Source organism: Sceloporus occidentalis, unplaced genomic scaffold (assembly GCF_023333645.1).
Source record: "Sceloporus occidentalis isolate IW3139 unplaced genomic scaffold, rSceOcc1.0.p SCAF_3, whole genome shotgun sequence".
Taxonomy (NCBI): Eukaryota; Metazoa; Chordata; class Lepidosauria; order Squamata; family Phrynosomatidae; genus Sceloporus; species Sceloporus occidentalis.
The window spans coordinates 88,855,118-88,868,663 of NW_028316983.1; the positions used below are offsets into that span (position 1 = coordinate 88,855,118).

Genomic DNA, 13,546 nt, shown 5'->3' on the forward strand with positions numbered 1-13,546 from the left:
CTAAAGACTGGAAAGACTGAAGCATGTTCAACTAAAAGATTATTAGAATCTTTATGAGTTGTATCTGTTATTGTACTATTTGTGATCTCTGTTTAAAACATAGCAATCCTACAGCCCTTTAGTTTGCAATGGTTATGACCATGGAATACTACTCCCTTGTAGCTTGGAGGTTTGCTATAATGAAATGGATGTGACTGCATGTAAAATATCATGGCCTTCTAAGTATCATAAGACACTCACAGTGATACATTAAAACATGCATGTGTGGTTGAAATGCAGAACATATTTCACCCCAATGGGCCTTTGGGGGTGCATTTATTAGGGGAGGGTTTTTTTTTATTTCGCCAATTTTAAGGTAAAGGGAGCATCCCTCCCATGTTATGGTATTAAGATAAATATTGCGTTGAATTTTTTGAGATTGAATTACCAATGAAGTAAAAGACATCCATAGCAGGTGTACTGAGAATATTTCTTCTGGCCTTCATACTGTGTCATGGTGCAGAGAAGCAAGGTTTTTTTGGGGGGGAGGGGGTGGAAAGGAAAAAGAAAGAAAGAAGGAGGTTGTATAGTTCTGAATCTTGTACAGATATAACTAAAAATGTAGAGTATAGCTTGCAAGCAGAAAACTGCATTTTTGATGCCTATTGGTTCATGGTTTCAAAGCTTTAAAACTACATTGCTTGACCCCCTATTTGCATGTAATCCCCCAATGTAGTTGAAGGTATGGATGCCATATCCTATAGCCTATTCTTGACTGTAATAAATTTCAAATTGATCTTAATGACACTGTATTTCATCCCTACAATTTTATAAAGCCAGGAGGGGTAGTTTGTAGTTTAAAAGAATGCAAATGGTTTATCTAAATATTAAAGCTTTAGTATTTCCTGAAATTAACCAGAATGTCTTTTATAACTAAAGGATATACATTCTGTAGAGCCAAAGGACTGACCAGGAGTAAATTTATATGGATTGCTCTTTATTAAAATGAAAATGGAAAAAAAACCTATAAGCAAATTAAAATTGAACTAGGCTTTTTTTCTCTGTTAAAGTTATATCACACTAATATTTAGATGTGATTTGATTTTATCACCATAGACACAGAGTTAGGCATACTATGTTAAGGCTTATGAAAGTTATGCTTAATTTAAAGTGTGAATTAAACAAGTACAAATACTGTGAGCTTTATGAGCTGGCAGGTATCTGTGGCATTAACAGATCATATTTCTTGGAGAATTTTATTTTAGTTATTCTGATCGGGAACCATGTACATATTAAGATAGCATACTTTTAGTGAGTGACCTTAGTCAATCACTTACTAGTGTTTTTAATTAGTATAATGCTTTAGGGAACCCCAGGCAACACAGTTCTAAGGGATAACATCATTATCCATTTTGATTAATATTAAACAGGTTAAAAACAAGGGAGATCTGTCAGAACACCTTTTAAGAAAAGAAAACACTAATTATGAAGATCTTAAATTTTCAGAAGCTATCAGAGAGAATGATGAAATCTGCTTATAGCACCTCAAATGTGCAAATGTTTCCCCAAGTTCCTTTTCAGATATGCCTCCAAATCTAAGAATGTCTCATCTGTGAGAAGAGGATCATCTTTTGAAAATGTTTCTTACATTTCAAAGAATGAAACAGCAACTGTGTTTTGGAACAGACTTAGCCATGCTTAGAGCTGGCCCATTGAAATCAACCGGTTAAATTAGGGCCAAAACATACTGCAGAAATAATCTGTCTTGAGACCATTTTAACTGCACCAGGCTCAGTGCTAGGGAATTCTGGGAACTGTATTTTGTTGTGGCACCAGAGCTCTTCTCTGACAGAGAAGGCTCAATGTCTCACAAAACTACAGTTCCCAGAATTCCATAACATTGAGCCAAGGCAGTTAAAGTCGTCCCAAACTGGATTATTTCTGCAGTGTGTTTTGGCCCTTAATCACAACTAATTTCAGTGCCATTGACTTCAGTGGCTAAGAATGGATAATTTTGGTTCTATTAATGATTGTTTCCTTTATTAGTAACATAAATTGTTTTTCAAATCATTTCTTGTGAGACAGGCCATGATTTGAGAATATACTTTTAAAAAAATTATTGGGAAGTGCATATGGAACTCATCGACTCGTGAAATCTTTGAGGACAAGACAAGAATCTGCTCATACCTCAGTGTCTTTAATAGGTGCTTGTCTTGGCTCGCTATCTGTCAGAAGTTAATACAGAAGATTATGCAAGTGGAAATTAACAATACTTTCTTAATTCTAATTATAAATTTTGGTGGAATTTGTTGAATTTTTGATGATTCTTTAAATTTTATCTTATGAGGTATTTTATGTGTTTGTACACTTACATGAGGTTTAAATGTTTATAGATTTTAGTTTTCTGTCAAATATTTTGAGACCAGGTGAAGAAACATGATGCAAATGAAAGCATTAGAAGAGAGGAATTAGAAGAGTAGAACCTGGGCCAAAATATTGCAGCAAACCAGATCTTTAGAGACCACAAGAGACATCCCTTTTTTCTATCTAACATATCTCTTTATTTAAATAAATTCAAACAATTAAAATAATTTAACATTTTTAACAATAAAAATATATTACAATCTAAAACTTAACTATATATTAATTTATAATAAATGACAGTCCTTAAAACTGGATAAAAAAATCAGTAGACTTTAAAGTCTTTAGTTTTACTAAAGTTTTGTCATATTTTAATTTGGTACTAGATTGAGATAATGTTGGTGCCAATTGGGCCTCCAAGGGGAGGGACTTTCAAAACTGGGGCACCATAGTTAGTTTATTCAAAGATATGGCTGTGTTAGTTTGTAGAATCAGTATGTAGAGAGATCTTGTAGCACTTTTGAGACTAACTGAAAGAAAGAAGCTGGCAGGATGAGCTTTCATAGACTTAGGTCTACTTCCTCAGATGCTTGTGGTGGAGTGGAAGCCATGGACAGACGTATATATGCCATATATAGGAACTAGACTGAAGTCTACAAAAGCTCATGCTGTCAACTTCTTTCTTTCAGTTAGTCTTAAAGGTGCTACAAAATAGTTACTGTATGTTATGTTACTATGTTTTGTGGTTATACATTTGTTATACACTAAAAGGCAGCCTACAAGTCTCTAAAATTAATAAACAAAACACAGATTGATAGATCTGAATATGCTTCCATCTTGACTATGAGGTCTTTTCATGCAATAATGTGTTTAGTATTGGAGCAGAGAGAAATATCTTTGTTTTCTTTTGGAAGAGCTACTCTAATGATAGAAGGAGGCACAAGAGGAGGACTATAACAGTGTGGAAGAGAGGTGGAAGAAGTTCAGGCTTAGGGAAGCAGGAGTAGGTGATGAGAGAAAGGTGTGTACATTTGTTAGAAAATAATAGTTGGGAGAAGATGCCATCCATGGATGAGAAGGAAACCAAGCTGTAGAAATAGAGAAGAAAAACTCAGTGTAAGATAACACGAAGAACACTGAACTTCACTTGCCCAGGAGGGTTGGAGCTGAGAGATCATATATTGATTTAAAATTAATAAACCATCTTGGGCTGCTTGTCTTAAAGTAATCTGTTTTCACCTATTTGAGTACTTGTATAAATGACATGAAATGATGTGGTAAATCGCCTCTGTGTCAGCTATTGTCACCTGGTTTTCCTGAGATAGTCTTTTTTGTTTTTGTTTTTTGTTTGTTTGTTTTTGTTTTTGTTTTAAAAAAATGTTGAGATTTGTTGCATTCCTATCAGTTATCTTTTCAACATGGCTTCTGACTGCATTTCTTCCCTCATACTAAATGGAAAACCCTTGACAACATAAAACACATCCTGCTATATATATATCTGTTGATTCTTTGAAGCCAGTTTTGGAATCATTTCCCTTGCACTATTCATGATCAAACATCTTCTCTCTCACACACACACAGTCTCTTTCTTTACTGTGCCACTGCCTAAAGGTCCTTCACCATCACACAATTTGAATATATTTCTTTGAATTCTAGGGGAAAAAGCCATATGACTGACCAGAATAGTACAAAGAGGCTTTCTTCTATCTCAGCAGGTAGCTGTAACATACATAACTACAGAAGGGAACCATTTTTGAATGTTCAGCTCCTATCCTGGCTATCTCTGCCTCTCTACCAGTCTCCTACCCATTTTATCAACATTTTTCAGCATTTACTCAGGATTATTCTCTATGTTTCCCCACTTTTTACTGACTCTACTGCCCTTTGTATATCTTGAGATGACCATCTGATGTGAGTCCACAATGGGAGCTTGTCACATCTCCAGTACTCATCTCAAAGGGTTCTTGAAGGTCATGGTTGATTTGTGGACTTCAGGCCAGACCTTGCTGGCTGGCAACACTCCTAGAGAGAGATTAACTTCTGGTCATTCCAGGCCAACATGGTTACTAACCCTGGAGGCATTAGTTTTTTAAAAAACCAAAAGAAGAAGAAAGGCTGTGTTTCTGTAAACCTTGGGCTTATCCAGAGCAGCCTGATACTTCTATCTTACTTTATATTAGGCCTGTTTGGCTAAGATTGTCACTCAGCATCTACAGTCATTCTTAAAAGAAGCAACAAGGAATTGTAGTCAGCTAAACATTACTGTGTAACAGATGAGAATAAAAAAGGTATCATTTAGGGAATCATGGGTGTTGTGCGAGGGCTACTGTCAGCATTCCAAGCTATTAGCTGTGCTGACTAGAAGAGATGTTGCAGTACAACATCTGGAAGACTGCAAGACTCTCCCTCCTGGCATTGTCCAAAAGATTATGAATGAGCACCTTCTAAGATCAGACATCAGGACTGTTAAATTTTATGGATTAAGTCATTGTGCACCATTCCACAAACACTCATGGAAGGATTTTCCTCATGAAGAATTAGAGATGCCAAAATGTATATGAAATATTGGTGCCATTCTATACCAATATATAGTATTGCAGAACAACCAACTTTAGAGTTTACTTTTTTGTTCTTGTCTTGAAGCTTTAACAGTGAAAGTTTCTGAACCTAGAGCTTATCATGACTAATTCATCCTGGGCAACCGTAATGCAGCAATATCCACTGTTTGTCATTCAGGCAAAACAGTATTGTGCAAAAGTCAAGCGTGAGGCATTGCAGCTGACACTATACATTCCAAATGGATAGCATGCCCTCTTGTGCAGCATTCCCTGCTTCAGAAAAATCTGAACTATTCTACTGTCTTTCCTAATTCCTCTGCTTTGAAGAGAGTGCCAAATCCTGTTAAAATCTAAAAGGCTGGCAGATATTCCTCTTTTGTGGACAAGGGGTAAAATTTTGATTTGTTGAATTATTTGTGCTACTTTGGGAACTCTCAAGTGGTTGGTTCTCAGGGATGAGAGCTAACAGCTACTGTTACTACTTGTGATTATTATTTCCAGCATTTACATAGCACTCCCAAATATATACAGTGCTTTACAGTCACTCTTCAGTTTCTCTTCACAACAATCCTGTGAGGTAGTTTTTGGGTCTTCCCAGAGGCTGATGAGAATAGAAGTGAGGTGCTGCAACTTGTATTTCGTAAAGCCTATGACCTAAATCCTATTGTCAATCCCAATCAGAGTAGACTCTTTCCATCAACAGTGCAGGCTGAGTCTCCCCTGTCTGGAACTCAAAATATACCAAAAAATCAAAACTTTCCCCATGTGTGGCTGAGATAGTGACACCTTTGCTTTTGTTCAGTGTACACAAACTTTATTTCATGCACAAAATTATTTAATTATTTATTGTAAAAAATTAGCTTCAGGCTATGTGTATTAATTTATTTTGTGTTTAGACTTGAGTCCCATCTCCAAGATATTCTCATTATTTATGCATATGCAAATACAGGCATTCCAAATTCCAGTGATACTACATCCCAGGAACATGAGTGGCGTCTAAAGCTGCTCTTTCTGGATATAACTATAAACTAGGCTTCAGGACCTAGAAGGAATTTAAATGGAGTGCAAAGAAGCTGTAGGACAGCAATTCTTCCCTTTTTCAAAAGATAAGGCCTTTTCTGCCTATGTTTTCAAAATGGACAAGGGATTGCAGGGGAGAAGGGGGGGGGGGCCTAACTACTCCTCTCTCACAACACTTACCCTGGCAGCAGCCTGAGCACAGTTATGAATTTAAAACATTTTAAAATCATACGTAGCTAGAGGTGAATGGAGAACATGCACACGCAGATGTGATTCTGTACATTCATATTGTGATGTGGCAAATATAAATGGTGTACAAAATTGGCTTATCAAATATTCCTGTTAAATAAGTCTTCTTTGGAGCATCTTTGAAGAGTGCATATTTGACAGTGTACATTGGTGGTTATTTTCATATTGACAGAGGAATGTGCAAGATCTGTTACTCATTCTTTGTGATTTTATAATGAGTGGGCACAGTCATGGATATTTATGCATATTCAACAGTTAACTCACATTAGCCCTGTTAAACAGCTTATTGTCCTTCTGTTGTCTGTCAGTCAGCAGTTAAGAATCTTAATTCCATCAGGCTTTTAGTATTACCTAAGTGAGTCATTCATCTCTCCTAGTTTCTTGTCTTAGTAGTGTCTTACCGGATGTGTCATGAGTAAGACCTGCGCTTGTGGTTTAGGCTGTGTATTACATTTTAGGTGTAAAGCATACCTCTATTGCTTCCAGTACAGGCATTACTGACATTCTCCAAAATTCCGAATTTACTGGGTGTCTTCATCCATGATATGACCCCATAGCTTATCATCATGAATGTGTGAACATTAAAAGAGAGAGCGAGAGAGAGAAAGGAGGGAGAACTGTAGGCCCTCGAGATACTTTGGGCGGTAGCCTCCCTGGCCAGGCCAGTTGAGACTTCAAGGAGCTGGACAAAAACCTGTGGAAGGTCAACTGTTTCCTGTCCCTATTATAAAATGCAAGCACCTTGATCAGGATAAAAAAAGAATAACAACTTTGTCCTCAGTGCAGTGGACAAATTCAGTGAGATGGATGTATTTCTTCTGGCAAGTACAGGAAGAAAAAGAGAACACTGAATACAAAGTAGCATGATAGCACTCCCCTCCAATTACTCTGCTCTTTTATCTTGATGTGCCTCTACCTGAACTCAATAGTCGGGAAAGTTACTTTTTGGAGTATAGGTCCCAGAATCCCCCAAGTATCACGGCCATCTCCAGACAGCATGGGGTACCTAGGTTTGTAGTCCAAAAATTAACTTTTTAAAACTGCTGAAACCTTTGCTATTCCAGTTTTACCATCCTCAGTAACATTGGAAAGTCTTCCAATAATTAAAATGAAAAATCTCATGTTATGTTTCCAGTTCATCACAGATCGCCCAGGCCACTAACATGTTCTTTCCTCTTGTCCCTCTTCATTCAAATCCTTTCCATGAAATCCTTGGTTTAAACCCTCCTTCCTTTCTTAACTCTAGTGTTGCACCGCCATTTAACATTTGATTCTGTAAATCTGTTCTGATTGGGCAGGGGTGGGAATTCCAATCCTGAAACCTTCCAATATGTGGTGGACTGCAAGTCCCAGAATCCCCCTGCTACCTTAGCATAGTTAAGCTAGTGGTGAGGAACACTGGAGGCTACAGTACAATAACATCTGGACCAAGCCACATGCCTCCTGCTCCAACCAATAGGATTCCAGCTATTCTCATCCCTTTATCCTTCTCTCCTTTTGAAGGATAAAGATGGGGGGGGGGGGGCACCTCATTCCAAACTCAGGATGAATAGAAAGGTGGCAGCTGGTATGAGAGAAGATGCATGGAAAACAGCCTACCGTACACATGTCTTTAACACCCATTTCAGTCAAAAGCCTGAATACTGTGGGTTGATCTCAACTGGAATAGACCCACTAAATCAGTTTTTGCATGGTGAGTCAAACTCAGTACTCATATAAATACAGGTTGAGTCTCCCTTCGCTGAAATACTTGGGACCAAAAGTGTTTTGGATTTCAGATTTTATTTTTATTGTTTGGATTTTGTTTGTTGTTATTGTTATGTGCCTCTAAGACATTTTATGACAACCCTAAAGTGAACCTCTATGAGGTTCTTGGCAAGATTCTTCACAGGGGGTTTGCCATTGCCATCCTCTGCGACTGAGATACTGTAATTCTGCTTCTGGTGTAGCTGGTACATACCACAAGACTAGGAACTGGTTTTTATGTTGCCCTGTAAAGCACTGGGTAGATTTCTGATTTTGTATAACTATTTATATTCCTCTATTTGACATATATGAATCAGCATGGTGTAGTGGTTTGAGCATTGGTCTCCAACTCTGGAGACCAGAGTTCAATTCCCAGCTTGGCCATGAAACCTACTGGATGACTTTGAGCAAGTCACACACTCTCAGCCTCAGAGGAGGCAATGGCACACCCTCTCTGAACAAATCTTGCCAACAAAACTCCATGATAAGTCCGTCTTAGGATCACCATAAGTGGGAAATGACTTGTAAGTACACAACCACAACAATTTGACATATGTTCCCCTAGAGAGCTGGCATGGCCATGGAAACCCACTGGGTGACCTTGGACAAGTCACATGCTCTCAGCCTCAGGGGAAGGCTGTGGCAACCCTCCTCTGAACAAATCGTGCCAAGAAAACCCCATATGAAGGTCAGAAATGACTCAAAGGCACACAACAACAACATTTTGAAAGGCCTACAACCTACCTTACCTGTTTGGTTTTATTTGCCTACCTGTGCCCCAAATGACAATTTAATTTATGAAATGGCAATTGTTTTGATAATATTTTAGTTATGTTTGCCAAACAAACAGCACGCAAATAGTTTAGTAAACCAGCTTATAACTACAGCTGCTTATTGTTAAACAAAGATTTTTATATTTATGCAAAACTTATAATGACAAGGTCAAGACATATTTATGATATATGCAACTACGTAGAGAATCTTTGTCATTAAACTAGGTATGATATCTGAGTTAAGAAATATTTCAGTTACACAGAGTAAGCATATACATGGCTATATATAATATTTCTTATTAAACTACATGCAATACTGAAGTTTGGAGCAGGCTGAAGAGGAGAGCAGGATGGGTATAATGGCAGAGGCAGCCCCAGATACTAAGGAAGATGGGAATTGAGAGGGAGAACCCTCATGCTTAATTGTCAGGGCAGCTGCCAAAATCAAATATTAAAAACCATAATAGAAATCCAATTCCACTTTGCAGAAAATATGATCAGTAATGTGAACCCTGCACCTCTCATATGTATTATTATCCTCAAGGCATATTGAAATAGATTATAATAATGTGTTTGTATTCACACACACCTTCCAGAATTTGGAAAAGTTACCTTTTTGAACTGCACATCTCAGGACCTCCAGCCAACAGCCCTCAAAAGTAAATTCTCCAGGCTCTGAAACCTATACGGCTTTGGAAGATCTTAGATCCCTGACCAATATATGGGGGCAAGACATACTTCCCTTCCACTAATAGAATTCCTTGTCCTTAAATGGAACATTAATTTGGTTTCTTTCCTGTCCTTTGCTGGTGTCCAGTTAGAGATGTGACTTGGCTTGTGGAGTTGGGAGAATGTATGGTTCTCAAGACATACCTGGACTAAAGCTAACATCAACTCCCAGCATTGGCTTCATTGGCTGTGGCTAATAATGGCACTACAACAGCAGCTGAAGAGTCATACATTCTCCATCTTTCCTATAAATGAGCATGTGTTGGAGTCCAGTCCTCTCAGTCATAATGGACCTGGTTGCTATGGTGCTTGTTTAAAGATGTTTTTGCCGTAGTGAATCAAGAAAGGGGTTGCTTGCTTCTCCCTCCTTCAGGAAAGACTCAAGAAGGATAGATGTTAAGGATTTAAAATCATTCTATAATGTTTTAAAAACTCAAGATTAAGGAAGCTAATGGCCCAATGGCCTATTTGCTCCTTCTACACAAAGACTGCAGTGGAGGAGCCAGCTGATGATATCTCATACAGAATGAAGATTGCTGTTTCTCAGTGTGATGAAGAAAGGCAGGACAATCCTGGCTCAGTCTCTAAGGGGAATAAGCGTAAGTTTCACATGTGAGGGACTGATGGTCACAGTTTTATGTCTGGTATTCAATTGTTTTCTCTAGATTATGAATTTAATGCCCATATCCAAAAGAATGAAGCTGTAACCTCTTGCTAAATTCCACTAAACCTTATGATACCTTAGAGCAGGGGCCACATAGCCTGAATAACCCACAAAAAACTATGTTTCCCAACATTTTGACTCACTGAGTCCTTATATCTATGGTGGAGCCCCTAAGAGGCCTACCCTATGTCTTATAGGTTAATGGTGTGTAGGGATATATGTAAGAATATATTCTTATGCAGAGCATGGATTGGGAACCCCTGCCTTAGAGGAAACAACCATATCTACCATATTTGTAGGAGTGTGTGGAAGACAAAAATAAGTAGCAAGTGAATTGTGGTCAAATAATGAAGTCAGCCCTTCTTATCCACTGATTCAACCATCCATGGTTTGAAAATATGAAAAATATATATAAATTCCTAAAAGTCAACCATGATTTTGGCATTTTACACAAGGGGCACAATTTACTCTGCCATTATATTTAATGGGACCCGAGCATCCCCAGATTTCAGTATCCATGGGGGAATCTTGGAACCAAACCCCAGTGGATACCAGGGGCCCACTGTAGTATCAAATGATTTTAGATTTGCTACTCCTTATGGCAAAATATGACAATACATTTTTGTCTGTAAAAACTAAATCATGGGATCTGGGTTCAGGGTCATATGCCAGGAGATGGCTGGTTTTCAGATGCTGGTGAGCACAGGCAGGTCTGGTATTCACCCCTTCTCGCTCTCTCTTTTCCCTCTCTCTCTCTCTCTCTCTCTCTCTCTCTCACACACACACACACACACACACACACATCTCTGCATCTGAACCTGTAGGGATGGGGAGGTTTTAATGTTCCCTACTCTGTACTAAGGTTACGTTGGATGTCCCCTGTCACCAGACCAATGAGCTGGGCATGGGAGGAGGGGAGCTGTGAGATTTAAAGCTTTGCCTGCAGGGAATGTGTTCCCCAGGTAACTCATGCTTACACTACCTTAACAAATGAATGGTTTAGTGGGCAGGTGAGAGTGAAATTTAAGCAGGGAAAATAATGTATGGACATGATTCTCCTGGTCTTCTCCAGCACAGTGACAGCAAAATTTGGCAAGAAGTAAGGAGAGAATTTTGCAGCAGGGTTGAGTGCATCGTGTGCAGGCTGCAGAGTCCTCTGTAAAATGGACATTGCCTACAGGCCATGGATAACCCTGTTGTTGTTGCTGCTGCTGTTGTTATTGTTGTTGTTAACTGCCCTCAAGTTGACCTCAACTCTTGGAGACCCTGTGGATGAGACATCTCCAAGACCCTCTATCCTCCACTGCTCTCCTCTGATAGATTCAGGCCTGTGGCCTCCCTGATTGAATCTATCCATCAGGCTTGTGGTCTTCCTCTCTTTCTTGCTTTTTGTCTTTCCTAGCATTATTGTCTTTTTCAATTATTCATGCATTCCCATCATGTGGCCAAAGTACAACAGCCTCAATTTAATCATCTTGACTTCCAGAGAGAGTTCAGGTTTGGTCTGGTCAAGAGCCCATTTGTTTACTTTTTTGGCTGTCCACAATATTCCCAGGACTCCTCTCCAGCACCACATTTCAAATGAATTGATTTTCTTTTTAACCACTTTCTTCACTGTACAGCTCTCACATCTGTACACGGCGATGAGAAATACAGTGGACTGGATTATTCTAAGTTTAGTGCTCAGTTTTATATCTTTACTCTTTAAAATCTTATCTGGTTCTTTCATCACTGCCATTCCCATTCCTAGTCTTCTTCTATACAGCCCTGATGTGTTGTATAATATTCATTGCTAAGTTTGTGACAGGGTGTCTACTTAGGAGTCCTACTGTGTTAAATAAGATTTATCTCCAGGTAAGTGTCTATAGGATTGGACTCTGATAGATCCTTCTGGTTTTTCTAATAGTGTTTAAGACTCCAACATGAAAATTACAGATTGAAAACTAATCTACTGTTTCTCAAGGCATTCTCAGCTCTGTTTCTCGTACAATTTACTGCTGTTAGCTAAGGTACAGTCAGTAAATGCCAATTCCTATTACCCTCTGGAAGATGGCTCCTTACACTTGTGATAAGACTTTTAGTCTGTTGGGATTTATCTGGAAAAGAAATGCATGTGTGTGAGACAGAATGATGGAAAAGTATAAATATAATTACAATTTTACCCATAATGGTGAGTAAAATATTTTGTAAGGTAATGCTATTTTCGGGAATAGAGGCAGACAGTATCTAGTATTAAAAAACTAGGGAGCTAGTGTGGTGTAGCAGTTAGAGGATTTGACTAGGTTTCTGGAAGATTAGGGTTAAAATCCTAGCTCAGCCACGGAAATCCACTCAGTGACTTTAGACCAGTCATAGTCTCAGGTCTAATCTGCACTGCAGAAATAATGCAGTTTGACACTGATTTAATTGCAATGGCTCAATACTATGGAATTCTGGAATTTGTAGTTTGTGAGATATTTATCCTTCGCTGTCAGAGAACTCTGGTGCCACAACAAACTACAGATCCCAGGATTCCATTCCATAACACTGAGCTATGGCAATTAAAGCGGTGTCAAATAGTATGATTTCTGCAGTGCAGATTAGGCTCAGAGGCATGCAATTGCAAACCCCCTCTGAACAAATCTTGCATAGAAAACCCTGTGAGAGATAAGTTGAGCTAGCTCAGTCCTAAGACTGGGGCGGTCTTCATAGAGTTCTGCTCCCTAGTTGAAAGTCCCACTTGCAAGTACCAGTTGTAGCCAGTCAGCCTATAATGCCAGAGAGGGGTGGCATGCTCATGATGTCAGGTGTATGGCCAAAATGCTGACTCCATCTGCCGTGGCATTAAAATAAGTTGCTTTTGTGTGCCTTCAAGTCATTTCCAACTCATGGCGATCCTAAAGCAAACCTATCACGGGGTTTTCTTGGTGTGTTTTTTCAGACTGGGTTTGTCATTGTCATCCTCTGACACTGAGAGAGTGTGACTTTCCCAAGGTCACCCAGTGAGTTTTCATGGCCAACCCAAGATTTGAACGCTGGTCTCCAGAGTCCATAGTTCAATGACTGGCTCTCTATGCAAACCAGCTACTCACCCTTGTACAATTTACTTTTACTTTTACTTTGATGAAAGTCCTCATTGAACTCAATTTAGGTTTATTTTTCAGTAGGCATAAATAGGAATGCACTGCTATAGTTTCCCTCAAGATGTTTGTTACATCCAATACTAGCCAGCCTACTAATCATAAATATCTTGCTTTCTAAGCACCAGTAGTTACAGCACAACACAAAATGTAACTAACCTTAAACACTTTGTAGACAGTTCTGTTGAGGTGTTCTGCTTCTTATGACAGTTCTGTGTGTAATAACTTGCCATATCTTTGGTGCTTGTTATTTTTAAAGTCTTACTCCCACAGTGCTACAGTTATTCTTCAGTTCTAGTGCCAGCAGTATGATAGCAGCCAAAACAATAAATAAATTACAAAATCTAA

General features: G+C 38.7%; 1 protein-coding gene across 12 annotated transcripts in view; it reads left to right on the top strand.

Annotated features, from left to right (window-relative positions):
* The window catches only part of SGIP1 (SH3GL interacting endocytic adaptor 1), a 127,593-nt gene that overhangs the window by 865 nt on the left and 113,182 nt on the right, over positions 1-13,546 (top strand). The gene's annotated exons all lie outside the window — the stretch shown is intronic.